Below are 15252 nucleotides of genomic sequence, written 5' to 3'. Positions count from 1 at the left end.
GTTTTTCCTTTCCCTCAGAGATTGGCTTTTTTAACATTCTGCTAAAACTTTTGTGCATAAGTATTGCTGGGACCTTGAAGAAGGGGACACACCTCGAAAAGCTTGTCCTGAATAATTGTATTAAAGTTCAAATTAAAAAAAAGGATCATGGACAGTACTCAATTGTGTCTGCTTTAGCTGTGACAGGGAAAGCATTTTCTCTCACAAAAGTAAGAATTCTGTCCTTCTATTACTCTTTTTTTTATAAATTCCAGAAAAAACGATGACCTAGCTTTATGATAAAAGTCCACATAAAATATGACTTTAAATAGGCCACACCTACACTTGCTTCTAGAGGCAGAAGAGTACAATCTGTAAAGTAGTGCTTAAGACATTTATATTTATTTGCTGAAGAATTTGGGGGTTTCAATTATTTGTATACTTTGCCCAATCAGGGCGCAGAATGCATTGTGCAGCTCGCAGTGCATTGCAGGGTGTTCGACGGGGCGAACACCTGCCAAACACCCTGCAAATTCTGGTGTTCCCCAAAAGCCCGAACAGCCAATATTTGGCCCAAACTCATGCTCGGGCCAAACCGTTCGCCCAACACTATTAGTGAACACACGAGGTCCCTTACCCACTGCAGGCACCATACAGAGAACAATTTGCTCAATGAATGCATAGCATTTTCTGCTTGTTACATTGTGATGTAACCATCCCACCCTTTCTACCTCATCCATTTAAAGGATGCCTTGTAGGGATGAGCCGAACACCCCCGGTTTGGTTCGCACCAGAACATGCGAATAGACCAAAAATTAGTGTGAACATGCGAACACCGTTAAAGTCTATGGGACATGAACGTGAAAAATCAAAAGTGTTAATTTTAAAGGCTTGTATGCAAGTTATTGTCACAAAATGTGTTTGGGGACCCAGGTACTGCCCCAGGGGACATGTATCAATGCAAAAAAAAGTTTTTAAAATGGCCGTTTTTTCAGAAGCAGTGATTTTAATAATGCTTAAAGTGAAACAATAAAAATTAAATATTCCTTTAAATATCATGCCTGGGGGGATCCCCTTAGTCTGCTTAGTCTCCCATGTTTATTACAGTTGCACAGCAAAATTCAATTTCTAAAAGAAAAAATGTCATTTAAAATTGCTCGCGGCTGTAATGTATCCTGGCAATATACATAAAAAATCATTGAAAAAAATGGCGTGGGTCCCCCCCCATATCAGGCTCTTCTGGTCTCTTATGGATATTAAGTGGCCTTATCCGGGCACGCATCCTGGCAGGCCGCAGGAAAGGGGGGGGCGAGAGAGTGCCCCCCCTCCTGAGCTGTACCAGGCCACATGCCTTCAACATGGGGAGGGTGCTTTGGGGTCCACCCCAAAGCACCTTGTCCCCCTATGTGAATGGGTATGGGATACATTATACCCCTACCTATTCACCAAAAAAGTGTCAAAAAAGTAAAAACGGCAGCAGACAGTTTTTGACAATTCCTTTATTGAAAAAAAAAGTGTCCCATGATGTAAATCCATTGTCAATCACAACGCCGACGGTCCCAAGAAAAAAAACCCGGAAAAACTCTGCCTCCATGGGAGGCGTCCCGCCAACTGCAGCCTTTTTGCGGGGCCACCTGGTGACGTAAAAGGGTGACCCTGCCACCCTCTGATGTCACATGATGTCAGAAGGGGAAGGGTCACCTGGTTACGTCCCCGAGTGGCCCTGCCCCCGGCTATATACCAGCTGTCACTGTGATAAAGGCTGCAGTCAGCGGGATGCTTCTCATGGAGGCGGAGTTATTCAGTTTTTTTTCTCAGGACCGTCGGTGCCATGATTGAAAATGCATGGACATCGTGGGACACTTTTTTTAATAAAGGAATTGTCAAAAACTGTCTGCTGTCATTTTAACTTTGTTGACACTTTTTGGTGAATAGGTAGGGGTACAATGTACATTCACATGAGGGAGGGCATGGGATATGGGGGCCCCTTGCTAAAGGGGGCTTCCAGATTCCGATAAGCCCCCCGCCCGCAGAACCCCACAACCACTGGGCAAGGGTTGTGGGGATGAGGCCCTTGTCCCCATCAACATGGGGACAAGGTGCTTTGGGGGGACCCCAAAGCAGCCTCCCCATGTTGGGGGCATTTGGCCTGGTATGGATCAGGAGGGGGGCATTCTCTTGACCCCCCTTTTCCTGCGGCCTGCCAGGTTGCATGCTGGGATAAGGCTCCGGTATGGATTTTGGGGGGACCCCACGCCATTTTCTTTTTACATTTTGGCACGGGGTTCCCCTTAAAATCCAAACCAAACCTGAAGGGCCTGGTAGGGATTTTGGGGGGACCCCCATGCCATTTTTTTTTAATTTTGGCGCAGGGTTTGCCTTAAACACTTCAATGCACTGTGTTATATGAACTACACTGCCTGCATTGATTAAATATAGAGTCTACACTGAATATATAGGCTACACTGAATGCAGAGTATATATACAGTTGTGCTCAAAAGTTTGCATACCCTGGTCGAAATTGTGAAATTTTGGCATTAATATTGAAAATATGACTGACCATGCCGAAAAACTTTTATTTAACCACTTAAGGACCAGCCTCGTTTTGGATTTTAGGTGTTTACATGTTTAAAACAGTTTTTTTTTGCTAGAAAATTACTTAGAACCCCCAAACATTATATATTGGTTTTTTTCTAACACCCTAGAGAATAAAATGGCGGTCATTGCAATACTTTTTTTTGCACCGTATTTGCGCAGCGGTCTTATAAGCGCACTTTTTTTTAAAAAAATTCACTTTTCTGAATAGAAAAATAAGACAACAGTAAAGTTAGCCCAATTTTTTTTTATATTGTCAAATATAATGTTACGCCAAGTAAATTGATACCCAACATGTCATGCTTCAAAATTGCGCCCACTCCTGGAATGGCGTCAAACTTTTACCCTTAAAAATCTCCATAGGCGATGTTTAAAAAATTCTACAGATTGCATGTTTTGCGTTACAGAGGAAGTCTAGGGCTAGAATTATTGCTCTCGCTCTACAGGTCGCGGTAACACCTCACATGTGTGGTTTGACCACCGTTTTCATATGCGGGCGCTACTCACGTATGCATTCGCTTCTGCGCGCAAGCTCGTCGGGACAGGGCGCTTTTAAAAAAAAAATTTTTTTTTTATTATTTATTTTACTTTATTTTATTTATTTTTTCACTGTTTTAAAAAAAAAAAATTGGATCACTTTTATTCCTATTACAAGGAATGTAAACATCCCTTGTAATAGAAAAAAGCATGACAGGTCCTCTTAAATATGAGATCTGGGGTCAAAAAGTCCTCAGATCTCATATTTAGACTTTAATGCAAAAAAAAAAAGTCGTTTAAAAAAATGACACAAAAAAAAATGTGCCTTTCAGAGAAGTGGGCGGAGCTGACGTAATGACGTCGCTCCGGCCGTCCTATGGTATAGAGACGAGTGGGTGCCATCTTAGCCTCACTCGTCTCTATACTGAGGAAGAGAAAGGACCCGATCGCCTCCGCCACTACCGACGGCTCCGGTAAGCGGCGGAGGGCACGGGAGAGCGGCGGGAGGGGGGGTGGCACCTCTCCCGCCGCCGAAAACGGTGATCTCGCGGCGAACCGGCCACAGAGACCACCATTATCGTGTACAGAAATGCCAGGCCCTAAAGATGGATACCTCGGTTGTGGCAGCAGCTGCTGCCGTTACCGAGATATCCATCTTTAAAGTAATGACGTATATATACAGTGGCCGGTCGTTAATGAAGCCATTTATTATCACATCATTTTTTTGATCCTTTTGAAATCATAATGATAACAAAAATCACCCAAATGGCTCTGATCAAAAGTTCACATACCCTGGAATGTTTGGCCTTGGTACACACACAGAAGGTGGCACACACAGGTTAAAATGGCAATTAAAGGGTAATCCCTTTCCTGCCGAGAGTACGCAGATATGTGGCCTCGGCATTTGGGGGTTATACTGGGATGATGCCTGCAGATGCAGGCATCATCCCAGTACTGTTTTTAGAGCGGGCGATCGGCTTTCCAGGGATAACAACTGATATGGCTAAAAGCTGCTTGATTGTTATCCTGGAGGAGTGGGAGGGGACATCCCCCCTCCCGCCGCTCTGACCGGGCCTCCCGTCCCACCGGGAGACCCGGTCCGTGATTCGGCACTTCCGGCGTCTAGCCACAGACTGGAATGAAGCCGTAAATGGCTTTGTTCTAGTCTCCTGAATGTAAACACAGAAGCGACGTCACAACGTCACTTCTGGTTTACTCGGCTGCCAATGGCGCCGGATTTAAAAAGGATATACAGTATTCAGAATTGCCGTTTTCAGCGGTCTGAATACTTTGAAGTGCAAAGGAGGTATGGGAGGTCTTTTAGATCCCCCATCCCTCCATAAAGAGTACCTGTCACCACCTATTACTGTCACAAAGGATATTTACATTCCTTGTGACAGCAATAAAAGTGATCAAATTTTTCTTTTTTTAAAACACAATTTAATAATATAAAAATAAATAAAATAAATAAGAAAAAAATGTTTAAAAGCACCCCTGTCCCCGCGAGCTAGTTAAAACCACCCACAAAGCGCCGCTGCAGTGGCGATCTGCTGGGGGTTTGGCGGCGCTGCCCATTGATTTAAATGGGCAGGGACGCTTTAGGAGTGGTGTGTACACCGCTCCTACAGCACTGCAAAGATGCTGCTTGCAGGACTTTTTTTACTGTCCTGCTAGCGCACCGCTCCAGTGTAAAAGCACTCAGGGCTTTCACACTGGAGTGAGAGGAGAGGCTCTTTACAGGTGTTTTGTAGTTCGCTATTTTTAGCCTGGAAAGCACCTCAGTGTGAAAGCAGCCTTAGGTGAAAAAACACCTGGCAGTCACCGGCCCCCTAGCCCCCTCGTTTTACTTACCTGAGCCCCTTCATCTCCTCGGCAGGGACGCGCTGTCCCTCTCTCCACGGGGTCCCGGCTCTTGATTGGATAGATTGATAGCAGCGCAGCCATTGGCTCCCGCTGCTGTCAATCAAATCCAATGACGCGGGCGCTGGGGGGCGGGGCCGAGTCCAGAATTCATGTTTACTGTATATACGCAATTCCTGGACTCGGGAGTGTACCCGCAAGGTAACCCCCTCGTGAGAGTGCTTCTCCAAGGGGGTTAACTGATGCGGGAAAGAGCCGCGAGAGCTGCTGGGGGACCCCAGAAATGGACAATCGGGGCCACTTTGTGCAAAACAAGCTCCACAGTGGAGGTAAGTATGATATGTTTGTTATTTTTAAAAAATAAAAAAGAATCCTTTACAATCACTTTAAAAACAACCACACCATCTTTTTCCAGAGCAGCCTTTATTTCTCCTGAGGTTACCTGTGGGTTTCTCTTTGTAACCCGAACAATTCCTGTTGCAGTTGTGGCTGAAATCTTTTTTTATATACAGTGCCTTGCAAAAGTATTCACTCCCCTTGGCTTTTTACCTATTTTGTTACATTACAGCCTTTAGTTCAATGTTTTTTAACTGAATTATATGTGGTGGATCAGAACACAATAGTCTAAGTTGGTGAAGTAAAATTAGAAAAATATATACATAAAACCATTTTTCAGAAATAAAAAACTGATATTCGGCATGTGCGTATGTATTCACCCCCTTTGTTATGAAGCCAATTAAAAGCTCTGGTGCAACCAGTTACCTTCAGAAGTCACATAAATAGTGAAATGATGTCCATCTTTGTGCAATCTAATTGTCACATGATCTGTCATTACATATACACACCTTTTTGAAAGGCCCCAGAGGCTGCAACACCTAAGCAAGAGGCACCACTAACCAAACACTGCCATAAAGACCAAGGAACTCTCCAAACAAGTAAGGGACAATGTTGTTGAGAAGTAGTAAGGGTTAGGTTATAAAAAAATATCCAAATCTTTGATGATCCCTAGGTGCACCATCAAATCTATCATAACCAAATGGAAAGAACATGGTATAACAGCAAACCTGCCAAGAGACGACCACACACCAAAACTCAGAGACCGGGCAAAGAGAGCATTAATCAGAGAGGCAGCACAGAGACCTAAGGTAACTCTGGAGGAGCTGCAGAGTTCCACAGCAGAGACTGGAGTATCTGTACATAGGACGACAATAAGCCGTACGCTCCATAGAGTTGGGCTTTATGGCAGAGTGGCCAGAAGAAAGCCATTACTTTCAGCAAAAAACAAAATGGCACATGGCGAAAGGGCATGTGAGAGACTCCCAAAATGTATGGAGGAAGGTGCTCTGGTCTGATGAGACTAAAATTGAACTTTTTGGCCATCAAAGAAAACGCTATGTTTGGCGCAAACCCAACACATCACATCACCCAAAGAACACCATACCCACAGTGAAACATGGTGGTAGCAGCATCATGCTGTGGGGATGTTTTTCAGCAGTTGGGACTGGAAAACTGGTCAAAGTTGAGGGAAAGATGGATGGTGCTAAATACAGGGATATTCTTGAGCAAAACCTATACCACTCTGTGTGTGATTTTAGGCTAGGACGGAGGTTCACCTTCCAGCAGGACAATGACCCCAAACACACTGCTAAAGCAACACTTAAGTGGTTTAAGGGGAAACATGTAAATGTGTTGGAATGGCCTAGTCAAAGCCCAGACCTCAATCCAATAGAAAATTTGTGGTCAGACTTAAAGATTGCTGTTCACAAGCGCAAACCATCCAACTTGAAGGAGCTGGAGCAGTTTTGCAAGGAGGAATGGGCAAAAATCCCAGTGGTAAGATGTGGCAAGCTTATAGAGACTTATCCAAAGCGACTTGGAGCTATGATAGCCGCAAAAGGTGGCTCTACAAAGTATCGACTTTAGGGGGGGTGAATAGTTATGCACATTAAATTTTTCTGTTATTTTGTCCTATTTGTTGTTTGCTTCACAGTAAAAAAATTTAAAAAATCTTCCAAGTTGTGGGCATGTTCTGTAAATTAAATAATGCAAATCCTCAAACAATCCATGTTAATTCCAGGTTGTGAGGCAACAAAACATAAAAAATGCCAAGGGGGGGTGAATACTTTTGCAAGGCACTGTACCTGACCTTGGCTTGGTATCAAGAGTTCCACCAAATTTCCACTTCTTATTAAATGATTGAATAGTACTGACTACTATTGTGTTAGGACAAATGAGAAGATGGTTCAACGGTCAGACAGAAGAGCATGGGAGTACAGCGGTGGAGCAGATGTGCAGGGAGGTACAGTGGTGGGGCAGATGAGAAAGGGGGAACATTGGTGGGGCAGATGAGCAGTGGGTTACAGCGGTGGGACAGAAGAGCAGGGTGGTACAGTGGTGGGACAGAAGAGCAGGGGGGTACAGTGGTGGGACAGATGTGCAGGGAGTTACAGTGGTGGGGCAGATGTGCAGGGGGTTACAGTGGTGGGGCAGATGAGAAAGGGGTACATTGGTGGGGCAGATGAGAAAGGGGTACATTGGTGGGGCAGATGAGAAAGGGGTACATTGGTAGGGCAGATGAGAATGGGGGTACATTGGTGGGGTAGATTAGAAAGGGGGTGGATTGGTGGGGCAGATGAGAAAGATGGTACATTGGTGGGGCATATGAGCAGGGGGTTACAGTGGTGGGGCAGAAGAGCAGGGGGGTACAGTGGTGAAACAGATTTGCAGGGGGGACAGTGATCTAAGGTGTGAAGGTGCATGATTTGGGGCTGATCTGAGGTGTGAGAGTGCGGGATGTTAATTACTCACTACTAAAGAAGTTTACAGCATTTACTTTATAAAAAATCCTTTTTGTGATTGAGAGTGTGAAGTTGACTTTTTTTGTTATAAAATTGGCATGCTCAATTTCTTTGAAAACATTTTTCGGCACACTGCTCAAAAGATTGCCTATGCTGTGAAAAATAGTGGCAGGGCCTGTACAAGGGGTGGGCGGGAGGGGCAACTGCCCTGGGCGGTGTCTTAATCTGTTGTGAGGGGGGGCGCACTGGGAGCTTCGGTCGCTGCTCCTGCCTCATTGACAGGAGTGACTGTGTATTCACTGCATATCTACGGATTCCCTGACTCCTCCGTTCATCCAACTCTGCCTTTTTCCTGCTATTTACTGCAGCTATTACTCACTCCCTCCTCTAGCAAGCTACACTCCCACCCTCAACTTGCTCTCCTTCCCGGGACACTTCACCTTCTTCCTTGTTTCTTTCATCTCCGCTCTGCCTTGTCTATACCTCTCTCTCTACCTTTCCTACACATCATCCTCCTTGTCCCTCTGTCTTGTTCAGTTTTTCCCTTCTTCTTTTATCTGCTGTCCCCTCCATAAATCTTGACTACACATATCCTGCAGCCTCTGGTCTTAGCTCAGCATTCCACAAACAGATCTTACACCCTTTCAATCCCAGTTTGCTTTTAGCTCTTGTAATTTCCCTGTTCCCATCATGCAGCCTAGCACATTCTCTGCACTCCATTACTTTGCTCTTCATTAGTACATACTCTTACCACCCCAACCTCCTCACCAATTCACTTTTTTCTCATCTTTTAGCCCCCAGACCCCCCCCCCCCTTTCACATTGGAGTGATTTGTCATGTGATTTGACAAGTCACATCCTATTGCCGGGCCGGCAATAGCAGTGTTCAAATTGACGCGATGCTGAGTTTGTGGTGCCACATCAATTTGAAAAAGTAGTACATGCACTACTTTTGCAATTTCGGGTGCGACTTCAATAGACATCCGTGCATGAAGCCACACAGATGTGTTCAAAGTCGCACCCGAAGTCACACTGAGATGCGGCTTTGAAACCATGTGATTTCAGGAAAAGTAGCACAATTTCAAAGCCACAGCAAATGTGAACGGGGGCTAATAGTGGGTTCACACTGGAGCACTGGGGTTTGGCCGCAGCGCAATTGCATGTGCAGTTTACCCGCAGTTTTAGGTGCTCTGCCAATAAATTCTATTAGACTGTTTTCATGAATGCAAATCACAGTCTTGCATGCTGCATCTTTGATGTGCATTCAGAAAACACACAGTCCAATAGAATTCATCTGCAGCACACCTCAAACTGCAGGTAAACCGCACATAGGCCTGGTTCACACCTATGCGTTTTCAGTTTTGCAGAAACACACTACAGTCCATTTAACATGGTTTCCTATGGATGTAGTTACATCTGTGCATTTTATGGAAAGGGCCAGGGTGTTTTTTTGTGTTTTTTGGTTCCATAGACTTCAGTGGTTTAAAGATGTGTATTGAAAAAACGCAAAATGCACTGTAATATGCAAACTGCAACCTGCACAAGTGTGAATCAGGCCATTCAATTGCACTGTGGTCAAACCACAGCGCATCAGTGTAAACCTGCTATAATGCTAGGTTCACACTCTTGCATGTCAGGATTATGCACAAAATTGTGGTTTTCCTGACAAACACACAAGCGTACTGTCCTTCGGTAGGCGCGCAGCATTTCCATTGATAGTTAAAGGCACCCCGACACATCTGCTAACGCACACATTTTCACACACACCAAACCACACGGTGCCGCAGCACTGGGTGGTTTGGTGCAGAACCTTTTTAGAAAAGGGTCATAGACTTCTTTTCCACATTTCCACATTGACACCATGACCACTACCCCATATGTGTGCACCCATTACTCTCAGGTTGCTGCAGCGTAACACTGAAAGTACTATTTTAGTGCATGTCAAAAACATTACAGACCTTACACCACTATAATGCCCCGTACACACGGTCGGACATTGATCGGAAAATCCGACAACAAAATCCATGGATTTTTTCCAAAGGATGTTGGCTCAAACTTGTTTTGCATACACACGGTCACACAAAGTTGTCGGAATTTCCGATCATTCTAAACGTGGTGACGTAAAACACATACGTCGGGACGATAAACGGGGCAGTAGCCAATAGCTTTTGTCTCTTAATTTATTCTGAGCATGCGTGGCACTTTGTGCGTCGGATTTGTGTACACACGATCAGAATTTCCGACAATGGATTTTGTTGTCGGAAAATTTTATAGCAAGCTCAAAAAATTGATGTGTCAGAAATTCCGATGGAAAATGTGTGATGCAGCCCACACACAGTCGGAATTTCCAACAACAAGGTCCTATCACACATTTTCCGTCAGAAAATCCGACCGTGTGTACAGGGCATTAGTCCGATCGTGCATGCAGGGCGGGCGGGGGTCGCAGTTTGCCATCTTTGAACTGGGCACTGGATGACCTTGTCCCAGCACTGACTAGCGGCACCATTTATTATAATATATTGTTTATGTAGCATGATTCAAGAGGTAGATTGTTTATTACATGGTGCCCTAATGTGTATCATTTTTCATTTTATTTTAGAGTGGAAGAATTTAATAAAGATATGTTTTATTTTTGCAGCAATGTGATATTCAGTATTAATTTAATTTCCTGCTTCCCTGAGTGCCATAAATTTTGTTTGTTGTAGTTCTAAATTAAAGAAGCCAGGTTGATTTTGTTTTAATTTTTTTACACGCTTGCTAAACTTTGTATTCAGTATTACATAAACATGCTACAGTATAACGGTAATACATAGTGTTCGGAATTTCAAAGCCATGAAGTCATCAGAAAGAGTTTTATAGATGGCAGACTGAGATATTGAGGGCATGACCCACAGACTGCACTAAACTAGCTGCTTCATGTTGTTGATAAATGACATTATAATTATAAGGAGAGTAGCTTAGAAAAGAGCCATAAAAAGTGTATGTCTTATTCTTTTTCTATACAAACTTACTGGACTTCAGTTAGAAAATCTGCAGAGTACTTTTCAATCTGTACTGGGCCAAATGACAACACAATTACATCAGCGAATAAAATTGTACAAGGGGTTGCAAGTATGTTCTATGTAAAATGCCAATATGAAATGATCTATGTTATGGAAGCTTTAGTAAGCTGAATTAAATATAATACCATACCAAATGCAAACGATTGTATTTAAAATCTCAGATACTGTACATTGGACTAGGAGAACACTTGTAGGAGGTCAAGCTGGGAGTTCTCAAAACAAATCTCTCTTCATGTTTGATTTTTATTCAAGATTTGAACTGGTTTACAATGCCAAAACATAGTCTGCTGCGAGTCTCATTTTGTAAAATGCTAAATAATTTTCGGAGACTTGAACATCCGGAATTCATTCTTTGTCTGCGACCTTTTATGACTTACACACCAATGTTATATGGGGCAATAAAGACACCTAAACATAGCTAGACATTGCTATGATCAAACCCACATGGGGAATGTTATTAGACATCTGTGTTTTTTTTATTTCTGCTTAAGTCCCCCTATTTACAATACATTGGGTGCACAATATGCTAATATTTTTCTTTGTACCAGAGTGTTTTTTCAATCTGGAAGAAAACCAGAAATGTTTTTCTAAAATATATTATATTCTGACTTTAAAAGCTAAAGTTGAAGATTGGCTATAAACCACCTTTTTAAGTATGTCTGTATTTTTCTTGCACAAATAACAACATAAAAACCTTTGTAGAACACGTGATACTGTGCATTGACATCTTGAATAAATTGTATATGTATATTGTATATTATTATTATTATATTATTATTATACAGGATTTATATAACGCCAACAGTTTGCGCAGCGCTTTACAACATGGGGCAGACAGTACACTTACAATACAAATCAATACAGGAGGAATCAGATTGCCCTGCTCGTTAGCGCTTACAATCTAAAAGGGAGGGTCAAGTGGAAACAAAAAGGTAATAACTGTGGGGGATGAGCTGATGGAAAAAAAATGAAAATACAGTTGTTAGGTGTGGGTAGGATAGGCTTCTCTGAAGAGAATGGTTTTCAGGGATCTTCTGAAAGCTAATAAAGTAGGAGATAAGCGGACAGATTGGGGTAAGGAGTTCCATAGGATTGGAGAGGCTTTGGAAAAGGCCTGGAGGCGAGCATGGGAGGAGGTGACAAGGGAGCTAGAGAGCAGGAGGTCTTGAGAGGAACGAAGAGTAGGTTGGTATTTAGAGACTAAGCTAGTGATGTAGCTGGGGGCGAAATTGTGGATGGCTTTGTACGTAGTTGTTAGAATTTAGAATTTAATTCTTTGGCCGAGCGGAAGCCAGTGGAGGGATTGACAGAGAGGAGTGGCAGACACAGAGCGATTGGTAAGGTGGATGTGTCTGGCAGCGGCATTCATGATGGATTGAAGAGGTGATAGACTATGTAGAGGTAAGCCAATGAGAAGGGAGTTGCAGTAGTCGAGGCGAGAGATGACCAGCGAGTGAATTAAGAGCTTTGTTGTGTCATTGGTTAGAAAGGGGCGTATTTTGGAGATGTTGCGGAGGTTGAGGCGGCAGGATTTGGACAGTGATTGGATGTGTTGCTTGAAGGAGAGTTCAGAGTCTAGGACTACACCTAGAACCTTGGCATGTGGGGATGGGCTTATAGTTCTGCCATCGATTTTGACAGAGAGATCAGGGGAAGAGGCATATGGGGGAGGAAAAATTATAAGTTAGGTTTTGGCTAGATTGAGTTTAAGGAAGTGGTGAGACATCCAGACTGATATATCTGAGAGTAAATTACTGATACGTGAGGAGACAGAGGGAGTGAGCTGAGGGGTAGAGAAATAGATTTGGGTGTCATCAGCGTAGAGGTGGTATTGGAATCCATGGGAGGCTATCAGTTGACCCAGGGAGGTAGTGTAGATTGAAAATAGTAGAGGTCCAAGAACAGAACCCTGAGAGACCCCAACAGAGTGTACAGTCACGGAGACCAAAGGCGTGTAGTTTTTTGAGGAGGAGGGGGTGGTCAACCGTATCAAAGGCAGCAGAGAGGTCCAGGAGTAGGTGTACAGAATAGTGTTGATTGGTTTTTGCCATTAGTAGATCGTTTGTTAGTTTTAGGAGAGCAGTTTCTGTGGAGTGTTGAGGACGAAATCCAGACTGAAGGGGATCAAGAAGGCCATTATCAGCGAGGTGGATGCTCAGTCGGTTGTAGACCAGACGTTCGAGGAGTTTGGATAAGAAGGGGAGCAAGGAGATGGGGCATAGGTTGTTAAGATTGGATGGCTCCAGTGAGGGCTTTTTAAGTATGGGTCTGACAAGTGCATGTTTTAGAGAGTTAGGGAAGATGCCAGAAGAGAGGGAGAGATTGAAGATGTGGGTTAGAGAGTGTAGTATAGGGCCAGAGGGTGAACGTAGCATTTGTGAGGGAACAGGATCCAGAGGGCAGGTGGTAAGGTGGACATTAGCAAGTAGTTTAGCAACTTTGTCTGTAGTGGTGGGGTTGAAAGAGGGAAATAATGATTGTGCCTGTGGGCATGAAGTGTAAAGCGTGGAGGGTGTCGGCACAGTAGAGATCTCAGCGCGAATAGTATCAATCTTCTGTTTGAAGTGATTGGCGACCTCCTGTGCAGTGAGTGAGTTGGCGGGTGGAGGCGGTGGAGGACGAAGTAGAGAGTTGAAGGTGGAGAAGAGTTGACGGGGACAGGATGATAAGTTGCTAATGAGAGTGGTAAAATAGGTCTGCTTGGCAGAGAGGAGGCTGGAGTTGTATTTTTGGAGGGCAGATTTATATTGGTAGAAATCTCTCTGGGACTGATGCCCCGTACACACGGTCGGACTTTGTTCGGACATTCCGACAACAAAATCCTAGGATTTTTTCAGACGGATGTTGGCTCAAACTTGTCTTGCATACACACGGTCACACAAAGTTGTTGGAAAATCCGATCGTTCTAAACGCGGTGACGTCGGGACTATAAACGGGGCAGTGGCCAATAGCTTTCATCTCTTTATTTATTCTGAGCATACGTGGCACTTTGTCCGTCGGATTTGTGTACACACGATCGGAATTTCCGACAACGGATTTTGTTGTCGGAAAATTTTATATTCTGCTCTCAAACTTTGTGTGTCGGAAAATCCGATGGAAAATGTGTGATGGAGCCTACACATGGTCAGAATTTCCGACAACAAGGTCCTATCACATTTTCCATCGGAAAATCCGACCGTGTGTACAGGGCATAAGTCTTACGCCACAGGCGCTCCAGAGCACGACTACGTTTTTTCAGACTTCTAGTATCATCTGTTTGCCAAGGTTGAAGGGGTCTGGGCTTGATTCTGTGTGTAGTGAGGGGGGCAAGTGAGTTCAGTGAGGCTAGAAGTGAAGCGTTGTACACAGAAGTGGCTAGGTTGGTGCAGGATAGGGGTGAGATTTTGTTGTAGAGGTTGTTGATAGCAGAGTAGAGAAGAGAAGGGTTGAGATGACGTAGGTTTCTGCGGGTAACTTTAAGGTGGTTGGAGGGAGAGGTGGTGAAGGAGAGGGAGAGAGTGAAACTAATAAGGTGGTGATCAGAGAGAGGGGATGGATAGTTAGAGAGGTTGCATGGAGTGCAAAGGTGAGAGAACACGAGGTCAAGGATATTGCCTTCTGAGTGAGTTGGAGCATGTATCCACTGCTTCAGGTCAAAGGAGGATGTTAGGCTAAGAAGTTTGGAAGTGGAAGGAGTGTTAGTATTAATAGGGATGTTGAAGTCCCCGAGAATGATAGTGGGGATTTCAGAAGAAAGAAAGTAGGGTAGCCAGGCAGAGAAGTCTTCAAGAAAGGTTGATACTGGTCCAGGGGCCTGTAGATCACAGCTATCCTTAGAGAAATTGGAGTGAAAAGGCGAATACAGTGTACTTCGAAAGAGGAGAGTGACAGAGAGGGAGGTGGCTGAAGTACCTGAAAGGTGCTATGTGGGGCTAGTAGGATTCCGACACCTCCTCCCTTACATCCGCTGGATCTGGGGGAGTGAGTCCAGAGAAGACCACCATGGGATAGGGCAGCAGAAGACGCAGTGTCGGATTCATGGAGCCAGGTTTCGGTAATGGCGAGTAGGTTAAATGAGTTGGCAATAAAGAGGTCATGGAGAGAGGTGAGCTTGTTGCAGACAGAGCGCGAGTTCCAAAGGGCACAAGAGAAAGGGAGTCTGGTTTTGGGAAGAATAGAAATGAGAACTAAATTGTGTTGATTGCGGCGGCTGCTACCAGAGGGTGCAGGGTGATGGGTGGATGGGGTACAGTTAAATGATGGAGGCCCAGGGTTTGGGGATATATCTCCAGAGGTTAGGAGAAGCAAGAGGGTGAGGGAGGTAATATGGGAGTGGGATTTATATGAAGTGACATGCCCCAGGGTCTTGGAGATTTTTAGTGTATGTGGATTTAGAATTAGCAGGAGTTGGTGGGTGCAGTAATAAGGACAGGACAGGAGTGAGGGTGATATATATATGCTGTGGGGGGGAGAAGAGGGGTGAAGGAGAGATAGTTTTAGGAT

Source organism: Aquarana catesbeiana, linkage group LG04, assembly GCF_042186555.1.
Source record: "Aquarana catesbeiana isolate 2022-GZ linkage group LG04, ASM4218655v1, whole genome shotgun sequence".
NCBI classification, from domain to species: Eukaryota; Metazoa; Chordata; class Amphibia; order Anura; family Ranidae; genus Aquarana; species Aquarana catesbeiana.
The sequence above is the reverse complement of the archived record's forward strand: the minus strand, read 5'-3'. Positions refer to the sequence as shown.